Raw genomic sequence first — 13558 nt, forward strand, 5'->3', positions numbered from 1 at the left:
GGAAAAAGATGCTAAGCGTCTTTGAGAAAGCGGCCTCGACCCCCTCGAAGATTGCTGATGGTGATACCCTGGGTGAAAGACCCGAAAAATCTAAAAGCCGCGAGTCGCAGTACCTGGCGAAAGAAGCCACTCGAGAGCGTCACAAACCCTCGAGTAAAGGCAGAGTTGCGTCTTCCGACGCCGCCGTCGAAGATCCCTTCGACTCCGATAACGGCGTCGACGACGCCGATCTATAAGGGTTCTTCGATGCAGAGGTCAGTCGAGTTGACGCCGAGAAAGGACAAACCCACAGCCACCTCGCAGCCAGTGGCCATACCCAGAGCCTCGAGCATGTCGTCGACGACCTCGAATAGAATCCTGATACTCTCGAGTTCATATAGGCCTCTACCACCTTTCTCGACGCCTTTTTCAATGGCTTCGAAGCCTTTAACGTCTGTGTCGATGTTTTCTCAGCCAATCATGACAAATCTGGCTCCTTCTGCTCTGGAAATGGGATTTGTACCATTTTCAAGACCTGACCACTTCAGGGTCTTATCTTCTATTTATGAAGGAGAGGATTCAGATCAGGAAAGGCCTTTTGAGTTGCAGGGATCTACAACTCCTGCACTAGAGGAATTTACCTCTGAGGAAGGTAGGTTGAAAGACCTCCATGAATCCCTACAGGAAGCAAGTGGGTTGGACACTTCCCCAGAAGTGGAATTTGCCACACCAGACCCAGGGGAACATGCTGAAACCCCTTATAGAACCTTTATGGCAAGGATAATAGAGTTTATGGGATGGTCCACACCCTCACCTGCTTTTCAGCAAGACGACCTCACAGACATCTTGGTCAAAGGTCCACAGGAGGATCCTGTAGTGCCATTTCATGCGGCATTACAAAGGAGAATATTGGCAAACTGGGAAACACCGGAGGTGATCCTGGCAATTAACAAGAAACTATCAGCTAAATATCGGGTGTCTTCTGCTGACCCTGAATATTTATCCAAACACCCAACTCCGGAGAGTCTGGTTGTTCAGGCAGCTACTTCAGCAGGCAGTAAATCGGCTTACCCTACTGTTCCACAGGACAGGGATGATGAGAGATATGACTCTATGGCCAAAAAAGTATTTTCCGCATGTAGCATGGCGTTGAAATCCATCAATGCTACGTGTACGCTCGCAAGGTTCAGCCACACACTTTGAGAGTGTGCTTCATCGGCGGCTGACTGCCTCCCGGAGGGAGAAGAAAGGGAAGCGTTTCTCAACCTCATTAAGGATGGTAAGGACGCAATGTGCGAATCCCTTCATACTTGCATCGATTCTGCTGACAGTATCCGCAGGGCCATGCCGGCAAGTACAACAACCAGGAGATTTGCTTGGTTGCGAAAGTCTGGTTTTGCTCCAGATGTGCAAAGCAGACTCTCGAATATGCCCTTTGACTGCTCTTCTTTGTTTGGTAAGAAGGCGGACGACAGTTTAGAAAAACTACAAACATCAAAGGCAGCAGCAAAATCCTTAGAAGCTGTAATCCGTCAGACACCATATCGCCCCTCAGGAACCTCTTGGAGAGGTAAGTCCTTTCGCTTCTATTCCGCATTCGGAAAGGGCTGAGGACAGCCGGTTCAAAGGGGTCAGAAGAAATTCACCCGAGGTGGACGGGGTAAAAACACAAAAGACGCAGCAGCAGCAGATGCCTCTTTACCCTCGGCATCTGCATCAGCCGCCTCCAAACCGCTCTGAGTACTCTCTTCACAAAACACCAGTAGGGGGCAGGTTAACTGAACATCTGACGGAATGGCAGGCTATTACTTCAGATGCTTGGGCATTGGAGACAGTTGCCCACGGTTACTGCCTGCCTTTTCTATGCATCTCTCAGAGTCATCCACCGGGGAACAGCTCTCTTAAGAGTTCCAGATCCGCTCCTCTTGTAGGAAATTGTAGACCTGCTAGAGAAAGGTGCCATAGAACCGGTACCTGTAGCGGAGAGGAACAAGGGCTGGTACTCTTCCCCCCCCCCCCCCACCCCCCCTTACTTTCTCATACCGAAGAAAGACGGAGGACTGAGACCTGTCTTGGACGAGAATTGAACAAGTTCCTCAGGAAGGACAAGTTCAAGATGGTAACTCTCTCTCAGATCCTTCAGGCCCTCCAGCTCCAGGACTGGCTGGTATCTCTGGACCTCCAGGATGCTTATTTCCATATGCCAATCCATCTCAAACACAGGAAATACCTGAGGTTCGCAATTGGCGGCTCTCATTATCAATTTTGAGTTCCGTCATTTGGGCTGACCTCCGCCCGAGGGTCTTCACCAAGCTAATGTCGGTAGTGGCTGCAAGTCTAAGGAGGGACTGGATCCACGTCTACCCCTACCTGGACGATTGGCGGATCAGAGCTGTATCTTCGGAACAAGCTCAGATCCAGCTAGATTATGTCTGCCACTTCCTTCACAAACTGGGCTTCTCCCTCAATTTAAAGAAGTCGCAGATGATGCCATCACAGACTCCAGTTCATTGGAGCGGTCCTGGAGACTTCCCTGGGAAAAGCCTCGCCACCAGAGGTGAGGGCTCAAGATATTCTGCAGATGGTCACCAAGTTTCAAAATGCCCAACGTCTCCCAGCCTTCGACTTTTTGAGGTTGCTGGGCCTCATGGCATCCTGCATCTTCTTTGTGCCAGAGGCTTGCCTCAGAATGAGATCTCTTCAGTGGGCACTGAGAACTCAGTGGTCGCAATTCTCAGGGAGAATGACAGACCTCCTTCAGATTCCGGACATGGTGGCTCGAGACCTTCAGTGGTGGGCCTGCCAGAAAAACATCTTGAAGGGGGAACTGTTTTGGCAACCATGGCCGGAGATAACAGTAGTCACAGATGCCTCACTCACGGGGTGGGGAGCCCATACCAACGACTTGACCGTCAGCGGTCGTTGGTCTCCATCGGAGTCCAGACTACAATTCAACCTGTTAGAGCTGAGAGCAATCAGACTAGCGCTGAAAGTTTTCTGCCATCTGTACAAGAGAAAAATGTCCTGATAATGACGGACAACACAGTGGCCATGCATTACCTCAACAAGAGAGGAGGCGTAGGATCACTACCACTGTGCAGAGAGGCGATGCAGCTCTGGTTTTGGGCAATCCAAGAAGGAATCTCTCTATTGGCAGTCCACCTAGCCGGAGAGAAGAACTTGACGGCGGACGCTCTGAGTAGGCAGGGCACAGTCTCCCATGAGTGGGAACTAGCTCAGGAAGTCCTTCAGGAGATCTTCGCCCTTTGGGGAACCCCTCAAGTGGATCTGTTTGCCACCAGTACCAACAGAGCGCGATCTGTTTTGTTCAAGGGAATTTCCCCCGAGAGGAGCTCTAGGGGACGCATTCGTAGTGGACTGGGAGTTTCCACTCCTGTACGTGTTTCCACCAGTCCCTGTCATTCCTCAAATGATCAGGAGGTTGAGAAGATTCCGGAGAACCATGATCCTAATTGCCCCAGACTGGGCCAGGAGAACGTGGTATCTGGACCTTCTGGACATGTCCATCTGCCCTCCAATTCGTCTTCCACTCAAGGAGAATCTTCTCTCACAGAAGGGAGGTCAGGTTCTCCATCCAGACATCAGAACCCTCAACCTTCACGCCTGGCTTCTGAAAGGTTGAGACACAAGGATTGGGACCTCCCTGATCACGTCATGGAAGTGTTGCTTTCGGCCAGAAGGCCAGCAACAAAGTCTTTATACCGCTGCCGTTGGAACAAGTTTTGCAGCTGGTGTAGAGAAGAGAATATCGACCCCTTTTCGTGTGATACAACAACAATGTTATCCTTTCTACTCTACTTGGCAAATTCAGGCCTCCCAAGTTGGCACTATCAAGGGCTATCTCGCAGTGCTATCGATCTTCAAGCACACTGCGGAGGAACCTTTGTATTTCAAACTACCCTTAGTAATACAATTTCTAAAGGGATTAACTGATGTCTATCCTCCAAGACCATTCCAAGTTCCCTTATGGGACTTAAATTTAGTCTTAAATTTCCTGATGGGTACTCCTTTCGAACCACTCCACTCTTGTTCGCTAAGATTTCTCACCCTTAAAATTGTCTCATTAGTGGCTTTAACATCTGCTAGAAGGGTGAGCGAATTACAAGCTCTATCTTGTAAACCCCCTCATACAATTTTCCATAAAGACAAGGTTGTCCTACAGGTGAAGCCTAATTTCCTCCCAAAGGTGGTTTCTGAATTCCACATCACTCAGAAAATGACCTTACCTTCTATCCGCCTCCCCATCCGGGGAAAGAGGAAGAAAGGCTACACGGGCTGGACCCAAGGCGGGCTTTAAGCTTTTACATCAGCAGACTTGCTAGGATTAGACAAGCAGACCGACTGTTCGTGGGCTACTCAGGGCACAAGTTGGGACTACCGATAACCAAACCATTTCCAGATGGATTATTTTGGCCATCCTGGAATGTTACAAACTGGCAGGAAAAGAGCCTCCTCAAAATCTTAGGGCTCATTCAACCAGGGGTATCGCAGCCTCCTCGGCTCTCCAAAGAGGGGTTCTGGTTCGAGACATGTGTGTGTGGCTGCCACATGGTTGTCTACACATACCTTCACAAGATTTTACAACCTGGATTCCTCCTCCAGTCAAGAGACTAGGTTTGGTAAAGCCATATTACATTCGGTTCATTCCTAAAAGGAAATGTGGGGTTTTACTCCCACCTCCAATTGCACACCACTGCTATGGGAGTCTATCAAAGATAAGGAATATGTCAGAGGACACAATCCCTTCGAAGAACAAGTTACTTCTTACCTTGTAACGTTCTTTCGATGGGATGTTCCTCCGACGTATTCCTTATCGCCCCTCCCATCCATCCCCGCAGTAATACTTCTCTTGTGGTTGCAGCTTACGCTCCTTCAAGTTGAATAACCAATTCATGTAAAGCAACTGCTAACGTCAAAACGGAACTGAGCAACGGACGCTGCGCGAGTCTATTTATATGCGTAGTGACGTCGGCGCCGATACGGAGGCCGTCGAGGGACGTTGACGCGCAGCGCCCTCTACTGAGAAAAAAAAATCTGAGGCCAGCAAGCTGGAGATGATCTATCAAAGATAAGGAATACGTCGGAGGAACATCCCATCGAAAGAACGTTACAAGGTAAGAAGTAACTTGTTCATCTCTTGCCTGTGTCTACTTCATGCCTTCACATGGGGCAGAAAAAGCACCTATTTGTTGCTTTATAGACTAAGGGCACCTACACAGAAATGAGGCTTCGAGAAGGTTTTCCTTTATTTCTTGAATAAAGAACATCTTTGAACCATGTTCTCTTGTCCGTCTCCTATGTCTTATTTATCACACTATCCAGATTTTAATTGTTACTCCCGGATTATTGAGGATATTTGGCACAATGTGTATATGTTTACAGTGGGATGATAGAGTTAATCAACTCATTACAGTGGGAGGGGGGGGGGAGTGTTTAAGACAGCCCTGATGAAATCCAGTAAGTGTGTAATCTGCCAAATCCACAGCCATCTACTAGCCTGCGTTTCGTTGCAGGTCCTGTTTTTTTGTTATTGGAATGAGTAGGTGACAGAGTGCAGCTTTTCTAAGGCGGTCCAGCTGACATTGGCTTAGTGCTTTCTTGTGCATATGTACCAAAGCTATTAGGGACTTCTGAAGTAGACCTAATTCTTGTATTTAGAATAGACAAGCAATCAGTTTGAAAGTAATGTTGCTACACTGTTCTGTCTGATCCTATTCTTAACAAATCTAATCTGACGTTTGTGTATCAATCCTGTTAGAATCCGTTTTATTCTTAGCAAAGAAACGTTTGCTTCCGACCAATTGAGAACATTGAGAAGGGAACTTTGTCGATCATTTTCACATTTGCGTGAGCCCTTTCCCGCTTTTGGATTGAGGCTTATTAGTAAGTGTTTGAATGCCAGCTGACATTCAAATGGGAAGCCATAACAACACAGGTGCTTCCTTCTTTACCTGTGCTGTTCACAACTCCTGGTACATAATCAATTGATCAGTTCGCGAAAGATGTTAGTTAAATAGCCGTTGCAATTGCAATCAGCTGGGCTGATGTCGGTCACGTTTAACCCTTTACAGCAATCCCATTAGTCACATTTCTTAATATTCATTTGAAACTGATTGCATTTGTATTCTACAGACCAAGCCAATGCAGTAATCCCAGAATGTTCAATTGCTGTTTCAACACTGAAACATTGTTTCAACTGAAGGGGCAATCATTGAACATGTCTTAATCATTTCCCCATTAACTACCCTGCCCACTGTCAGTGTACCTAGCAGCAAGCTTAGTCCGCAACACCTGATTTTCTGCCAGTTGTGTCCAAAATTAAGTCCTGTTGCTGGCTAAGGTTATGGCTACAATACGGTCTTCTAAAGTCTCTTGAACATTAATCTATTCCCCCTTCCTGAGTTCATTTGTACGATTACTTCTAACTGAAGATTTTGCTAGCAGTAGTAGAATAATTTAAAATTGTATAAAATGCAATAGCTTTTACAGCGTCACAAAACGTGTATCTATATATGAACCTAATGTTTAATGTTCACCTCTACAGCAACATCTTCAGATTTGATATATTTTACAAAGGCTTTATCAATGAACAGTGACGTGCTAATAAAACGCAGCTAGCTGAGCACATTCCGGCTAGCTGTTCACATAGGCGTAACTCGGGCCTGGCGCAACCAGAACCCAGTCTGGGTGTCCACCCACCAGACTGCACCCATCCAACTGATATCTTCAGCACCACACCTATCGCTAGGAAGCAGCTACCATCCAACAACTACACCAGCTGCACACATATCCGGTGCACCCACACACCATGCAACACTATCTCTCTCTGCTAACTTGAACTACGGTTCCCGAGGGCGTTCAACCGACCAGCGCTTTGAGGTCATACCAATGATATATAAAGCGCTATGTAAATGCCAAGTAACATAACATGCCTGAATGGCCTAAAACCACATTTGCTCCAATGTCCCTGTCCTTCCATTTTGCATGGACTCTTTGCAAAGCCAATGCCAAGTGTGTTTTGTGCATGTGTAAAAAGTGCACACAACAGTAAATATCTACCAGTTGCAGCCAAGTGTTTTAAATGTAAAAGTTGCATGTCTGCGATATATCTGAACTTGTATTGGATATATCTGAACTTGTATTGGACCCGTTGGCCCAATGTAATAATTTATCATGTACAAAATCAATCCTAGTCTCTCCCCAAAATCAAACCCATCTTCCATAAAAGAGCTCATTATGTTTATCCTCTGTAAAAAAACGACACTGGATGGAGTTGGGAGCATATATATTGCAACATATTAGGGATGCCCCACTCTTTTGTGTAGTTTTGTTAATACTCTACAAGCTGGATGACTGCTTAAATTAATGAACAAATCTTTATTAATTCCCAAAAATAGATTTATTTTACTACAAATATAAAAATCGTATTCTTTCAGTTACAAAAAAACAAACTATTTTTAACACAAATGTTTCCACAAATAGTACAAACAGTGGGTGCCTCCAGGCATGTGTTACCTCTTCCTTTACAAAACTAGGGTCAATGTTGATGTTAAAAAATGTCCAAATTCACAGTTCTCAAATAATTACCCTCTGAAGTGAATTCACTCAGTCAGATCTCCACATCATCTGCTGTTACATCCTCTCAACATGTTTCAGTTTGTTTACGGTCTCATTACAGAACCTTCTTCAGGAGTACTATTAACAAATATTATCTAGCACATAATTGAACTTTGAACCTTAAAAAACCAAGGGCATCTCTCTCGTGTTGTCCAATACTGTGTGATGCATCCGCCACCATACAATTCCACAAAACATTCAATGTTTTACGTTATAATTCTAATAAACATTAAATGTGTGGATGTTTCTTCTTTTGACTTCAGGTGGTCATAAATATTATAGAAGTCCTGCAAAACAACATATGGTTCTCACTTAATCATTTATTTAATTAGAATTTTTATTTATTTGATATTTGTAAGGCGCCAATAGAACAAATGGTGTTTCAAGGCGCAACAAGTCAAAGATTGGGGGAGGGAGAAACGTGGGAGAAAGATAACAATAATGGTCCTACTAGGCCTTGTGACATAGTGATCGTGCAAGTGCAGTAACAAGAAGTTCAAGGCAGAGGGGAGAGGGAATTGCTGGTCTGCGCGGAACGCAAAGTATTAGGGTCGGAACGAAAGTGCAGCGTAAAGGGAAGAGAGTGAAATGAAAGGGGGTGTTTAGGGGGGGGGACCACATGGACTAGGCGAGTGCTAAGGGGAGGACAGGAGGGCAAGCCCTAGGGAATGCAGGTCCACATGCTAAGTACGAGGAGGGGGTGTACCAGGCGGGCGAGTGGCTCTGCCCAGTAGAATGCAAGGGGACCAGGCAGCCAGTCACTGTGACAGACAGGGGTGTTGGCAGGGGAGGGAGAAAGGGAATGAAGAAAAAAAAAGAAGGGCCTTGAGGAGTTCCCGGAACTTGAGGAGATCCAGATCCAGCCTGAGAGGTGCAGGAAGACCATGCCAGAGGGAGGCTCTTGCAGATGAGGGACCTACCCCCTCTCTCTGCTTAGAGAAGTGCCTGATCTTCAGAGAGTTGGAGCTAGAACATCCAAAGGGCTTTAGCAGGGAGTTATTTAGGGATAGAGAGTTGGATGTAGGCGGTCCCAGGCCCCAGAAAGCCTTGTGGATGATGCAAGGGGTCTTGAACGTGATCCTAGTGGCAACCGGGAGCCAGAGAAGAGATTTGGGGGCTGGAGAGATGCAGTCCCTGGGTTAGAGGCCAAAGATGATTCTTGCAGTCCTATTCTGGATTAGTTGAACGGTGTGAAGGGAGGATAAAGGAAGATTGAGGAAGAGGCTGTTGCAGTAGTCCATCTTAGATGGGACCAGAGGTCTGGAGAGAGAGTTTTTGGGGGAAGGAGAGGAAAGGGAGAATGTCTGAGGAGAGGTGCAGCTGATAGTGGGCCTTCTTGGCGAGGTCCGCAGTAAGGATAGAGAGAAGTCAAAGATTACATATTTGTTTTCTGCCTCACAAGAGGGTGAGAGAAGGGGACCCATAGTTGGTGCACATCATCCTATTGGATGGGGAAGCGCCTGCATGGGTCCGCTCATGCATTCGGTAATTTAGAAGGAGGGCGGTCAGAGGGAAGGTGAGAGTTGGGTTCCCAATGAGAAGGATCTCAGTCTTACTGGCATTAAGGCAGAGCTCATTGGCCATACACCATGCCTGAATAGTAGTCGTGGTTAAGAGAGGAGGAAGAGGAGGCAGTACGGGGAAGCTTGAAGGGGAGCAGCATGTCATCTGAGTAACACTGGAAGTGAGGAAAGGAGGAGATCACTTGGGCTAGAGGGGCATGCTCGATGTTGAAATGCCACTGCGAGACGGTAGAGCCTTGAGGGGTGCTGCAGGAGGAGAGTGTGGTTGGGGAGAGAAAATGGCCCAGTTAAACCTGGGAAGGTCGGTTGGAAAGGAATGAGGTCAACCGGTCCAGTTCCCCGGCCTGTGATGCCAAGGGTGTCATGGAGCCGATTTGTCAGGGTGGCATGATTGACCGTGTCGTAGGCAGGGGAAAGATCCTGAAGGATAAGAACAGATGGAGAGTTGGAATCGAGATTTCAGAGCAAGTCTTCACGGGTGTTCAGTAGAGCAGTTTCCATGCCTCCTGGTTGCTCTGAAGCCAGACTGGTGCTACTAGAGACAACCAACGGATTCAGTGTGTTTGATCAGTTGGGAGGTGACCAGTTTCACCAGGAGTTTTTCCAGGAAGAGGGTCATGGATATAGGGTGATAGTTAGCCACGCAGGAGTGGTCAGCACAAGGCATTTTGAGGAGAGGACGCACAAGGTTGATTGAGGGGTAGCAGAAGGAGCCAGTGCAAAGGTGTGATTGCAGGAATTGGCCAAGGCTGGCACAAGGGAGGCAATGCTATCCTTGATAGTTCTGGAAGAGCAGGGGAGCACCTGTTTGGAAGAGACCTTCATAGAGATGACTTGTCTAGAGACCTCATCTGGTTATATGGGCAAGAAGAGGAGAGTGCAAGGGAAGGGGGGTGCTGAAGGGAGGGGAGTAGAGGAGAGTGGGGACAGGATGTCCTGAGTTTTAGTTAAGAAGTGGGAGGTCAGTGAAGTACAGAGGGTCAGAGAAGGCAGGTGAAAAGTGGATACTGCAGTAGTATTGGCGAGTTCCTTGCAGATTTTAAACAGTTTGCCTGTGTTGTTGGTAACCCCAGAGATGCAGGCTTGGATAGGAGCCCTCTTCTTAGAGCGGATGGAGAATCTGTATCTCTATTGCCTTTGGAGCAGGTGGCAGGATAGTCTGTCAGAGGATGTGCCTGATGCCCGCCACTTCCGCTCAGCAACTGTGCCCTTGCGTTTCAGAGAAGCTAGGTCGGAGTCATACCAGGTGTTGCGCTTGGAGGCAGGCTTAATGCGCATCCTCATGACGCGGGCAAAGATGTCCAGGGTGTTGTTGATTGACAGGTGAAAATTAGCAAGGGTAGAGTTAGTGTGCGAGTCCGTGGGAGGCGGAATGAAAGTGGCATAAAAAGCAGCCACTGACACTCACTTTATCTGTCGAAAGACAGAGGAGGAGACTGGCAGTGCAGACCGGGGCTTAGTCAGGGGACCCAAGAGATTCAGGTGCAAGGACATGAGAGCATGGTCAGACCAGGGGAGAGGTGTAGTGAGAGGGTTGGAGATGGGGATGTCTGCTGAGATGGGAGCATCCAACTTATATCCGAAAGGGTGTGTCAGACTGGAGGGATGAATGGTGAGGGACAAAGTCACAAAGGCTGCGGAAGAGTACAGTGGCCGAATTGGGAGAGTCAAGGTGAATATTGAAGTCTCGGAGGAGTAGAACCTTGGAGCTCGAGGCAAGAAGAGAGTAGGTGAGGTTAGACCACTCTGAGAGGAAGAGGGAGACCAGACCAGGGGTCCTGTAGATGGTGGCGAAAGTCAACAAGAGGGTTAGAGAGACACCAAGCCTTCAGAAAAAGCATTCAAAGGAAGATTAGGTCCGAGTGGGAATGATAGTAGCGGGGACCCATTGAGGGAAGATCAAGGCCATTGCGCCTGCAGACTTGTTAGGAATGATAGTAGCATGGACCCATTCAGCGAAGATCAAGGCCGCTCTGTCTCCAGACCGATTAGGCCTGGGCTTGGAGAGGATCTTCTAATCCTGTCATGTGCTTACCATTGCCGCAGGCTCGGGGACAGGCTTCTCCTTGGCACCCGCCTCCGTGCCTGATCCGGGGCCGTCTTGCCGCCTCCTGGTTGTTTACTCCCTGATTCCTGTTTTTTGTTGTGCTTGACCTTGGCTTCGTTCTTCTGGATTTGTCTCTTGGATATTCCTCTGGATTGGGCTGACCTGTGAATTTCTTCTGGTTTCTTGAGCCCGGCTTTTTCTCCTGGATTCCTTCTGTTCTGGTGACCTGGACTTTCTCTCGGATATAGAAGGTACTTTGGACTTTGGTTTTTCTTCTGGATTGCCTCCCTGAAATTTGCCATTGGAACATTATTTGTTGGGAATATTGACTGTGAACATTTACTTCATTCTGCGCTCTCACCTCCTGAGGAAAGGTTTTTCCGTTCCTGCGTTTTTCCTTCCCCCCTTCAATCTACAATTGGTCCACCATTAGGTAGGTTACAATCTGTTTTCAATAATATTCGTGTTCTGCAGATTGTTGGTGTCCTAACAGTGCCCTTTCCTTGCTAGCTACTTGGTGATCTTGTGCTGCAGTTCCAGTCTACCTGTGGCCCCAATAACTGGTTAGGGAGTAATCTTCTCTAACTGGTGCTTGGGGTAGAGGTATAGTCCACTCGGGAGACAACATCTTGACATACCCTCAGGGAGGATTGTGTCAAAAGCAGTGACAGAGCTGGCAGTGAACTACGTCTCAGTGGGAGCGAGAACGTCAAAGTCAACGTCTTAAAGAAGGAGACGAATATCAGAGGAGTGTTTAACAGCAGAGTGAGAGTTGAGAGTAGCTAGTTGAAGCTGGTTGCCGCCTTTGAAGGTCTTCCGAGATGGGGTACAGGTATGTTGTATGCCCGTCGGTGATGTAGAAGGGGTGAGATGGGAGGAGTGGTTGGAGAAGGTAGGAAGTTGATGAGAGATGGAACACGCCTATCAAGGAGGAGGTTGGCTGAAAGCCCTGAGCCATGGCAGTGCCAGTCTGATAGATATTAATGATGCATCTAGAGGATGAGAAGATGAGAAGCATGCCAAGAGTACTTCCCAACTGGTGCCACCATTAATTGGTGACAAAAAAGAGAAAGGGGAGTGGACAGAGACCATGTGGGGAGTCCATAGGTCCGGAGAGGGAGCGACAAAGAGGATGTCTGTGACAGTCTGCCTGGAAGAAGCATTGCCGAAGGTGTCGGCGATGGGCAGGCCTGGATCGGAGACCAGGAGATCTTTTCTGAACTTTGTCTTCCAGGCTTCGAGGGAGAGGTAGAATAGGTTACAGAGTAGCAGTTTGAGTAAATAGGAGAGATGGAGAGCATTTTGGGGGCAAAGATCTGGCAAGGGGAGAGAGAGAGGAACAGAGAAACTGCAGTGCACAGATATACTGCTCAGTGCACAACAAACTCATCAGGCAGCCTAGCAGCAAGAGTGTTGCAGACAAGTCTGGTGCACAAGACATCCAGGTTATCGAAAAACTGGGTGGCTAGTTTGATGCACACGGAATCGCCACTTATTAGATGCTTGGGGTAGCAGGGCCTCTCGTGCTTTCCGAACTGGTATGCACCATAAAGAGACCTCCACTATTCGGGCCATACAGATGGATAGACATGAATATATGCAGAGCTTTGACAAACCGCACCCAAGTGCTACCATAACCCATTGTACTCATCAAGCACATACCTTAGCACTTTAGTCTATTCACCTCTCTCTTGAGGATTGCATGCTGCTCATGCCTTCAATCTGTGTGCATCAATTATAAACTACACCAGCCTGTCAGTACTCCATGGCGAGATAACTTTCATAGCCCCTGTGATTGTTAAACATATAAGAAAGTAAACTCGACCTTCAGCGGTGCAGCTCACGTGAATATTAGTCCATCCTCCCTTTATTTGGTTTCATTTTCTTCCGGTATTATTCCAGGTACTTATTTTTTTTTTTGTTTTTTTTTTTTTAAAACACTTTTTATTAAGTTTGCAATGAACAACAACAACTACCAATAAAGTAAATAATGTCTCAAAGTAAAGCGTCACAACTTAATTTACAGAACAATATAAGCATTATACATCTTCAATCTGCCATAATAGCTTTATCCTGCGAAACATAACAGCAAACTTAGCCTGATCTAAAGGAAAAAATGCCAGCTCCGTAAATTGAATTTGTACACAGGCCTCTAGAGCGATATATCACTTTATTGACTTCCGTTTCTGTTATTACTTACTGCTCGGTTCTCATTTTTATTTGCCTGCTATTTTTAATGTGCCAGCATGACCCACAACTCACTCGCGCACAGAGCAACTTTACATTGCCTTCCCATTTGGGGCCATTTAAACACTCATCTTCAACTTACAATCTACATGCTGTATTCGCTAGACAGAGTTATTACGCTTAC

The 13558-nt window shown here is 47.0% G+C and overlaps 1 protein-coding gene across 1 annotated transcript in view; it reads left to right on the plus strand.

Moving 5' to 3' along the window:
* The window catches only part of BDH1 (3-hydroxybutyrate dehydrogenase 1), a gene marked incomplete at its 5' end in the record, with an annotated part of 252875 nt that overhangs the window by 126323 nt on the left and 112994 nt on the right, over positions 1-13558 (plus strand). The gene's annotated exons all lie outside the window — the stretch shown is intronic.

The sequence above is a fragment of the Ambystoma mexicanum genome, chromosome 10 (assembly GCF_040938575.1).
Source record: "Ambystoma mexicanum isolate Mex_15411 chromosome 10, UKY_AmexF1_1, whole genome shotgun sequence".
Classification (NCBI taxonomy): Eukaryota; Metazoa; Chordata; class Amphibia; order Caudata; family Ambystomatidae; genus Ambystoma; species Ambystoma mexicanum.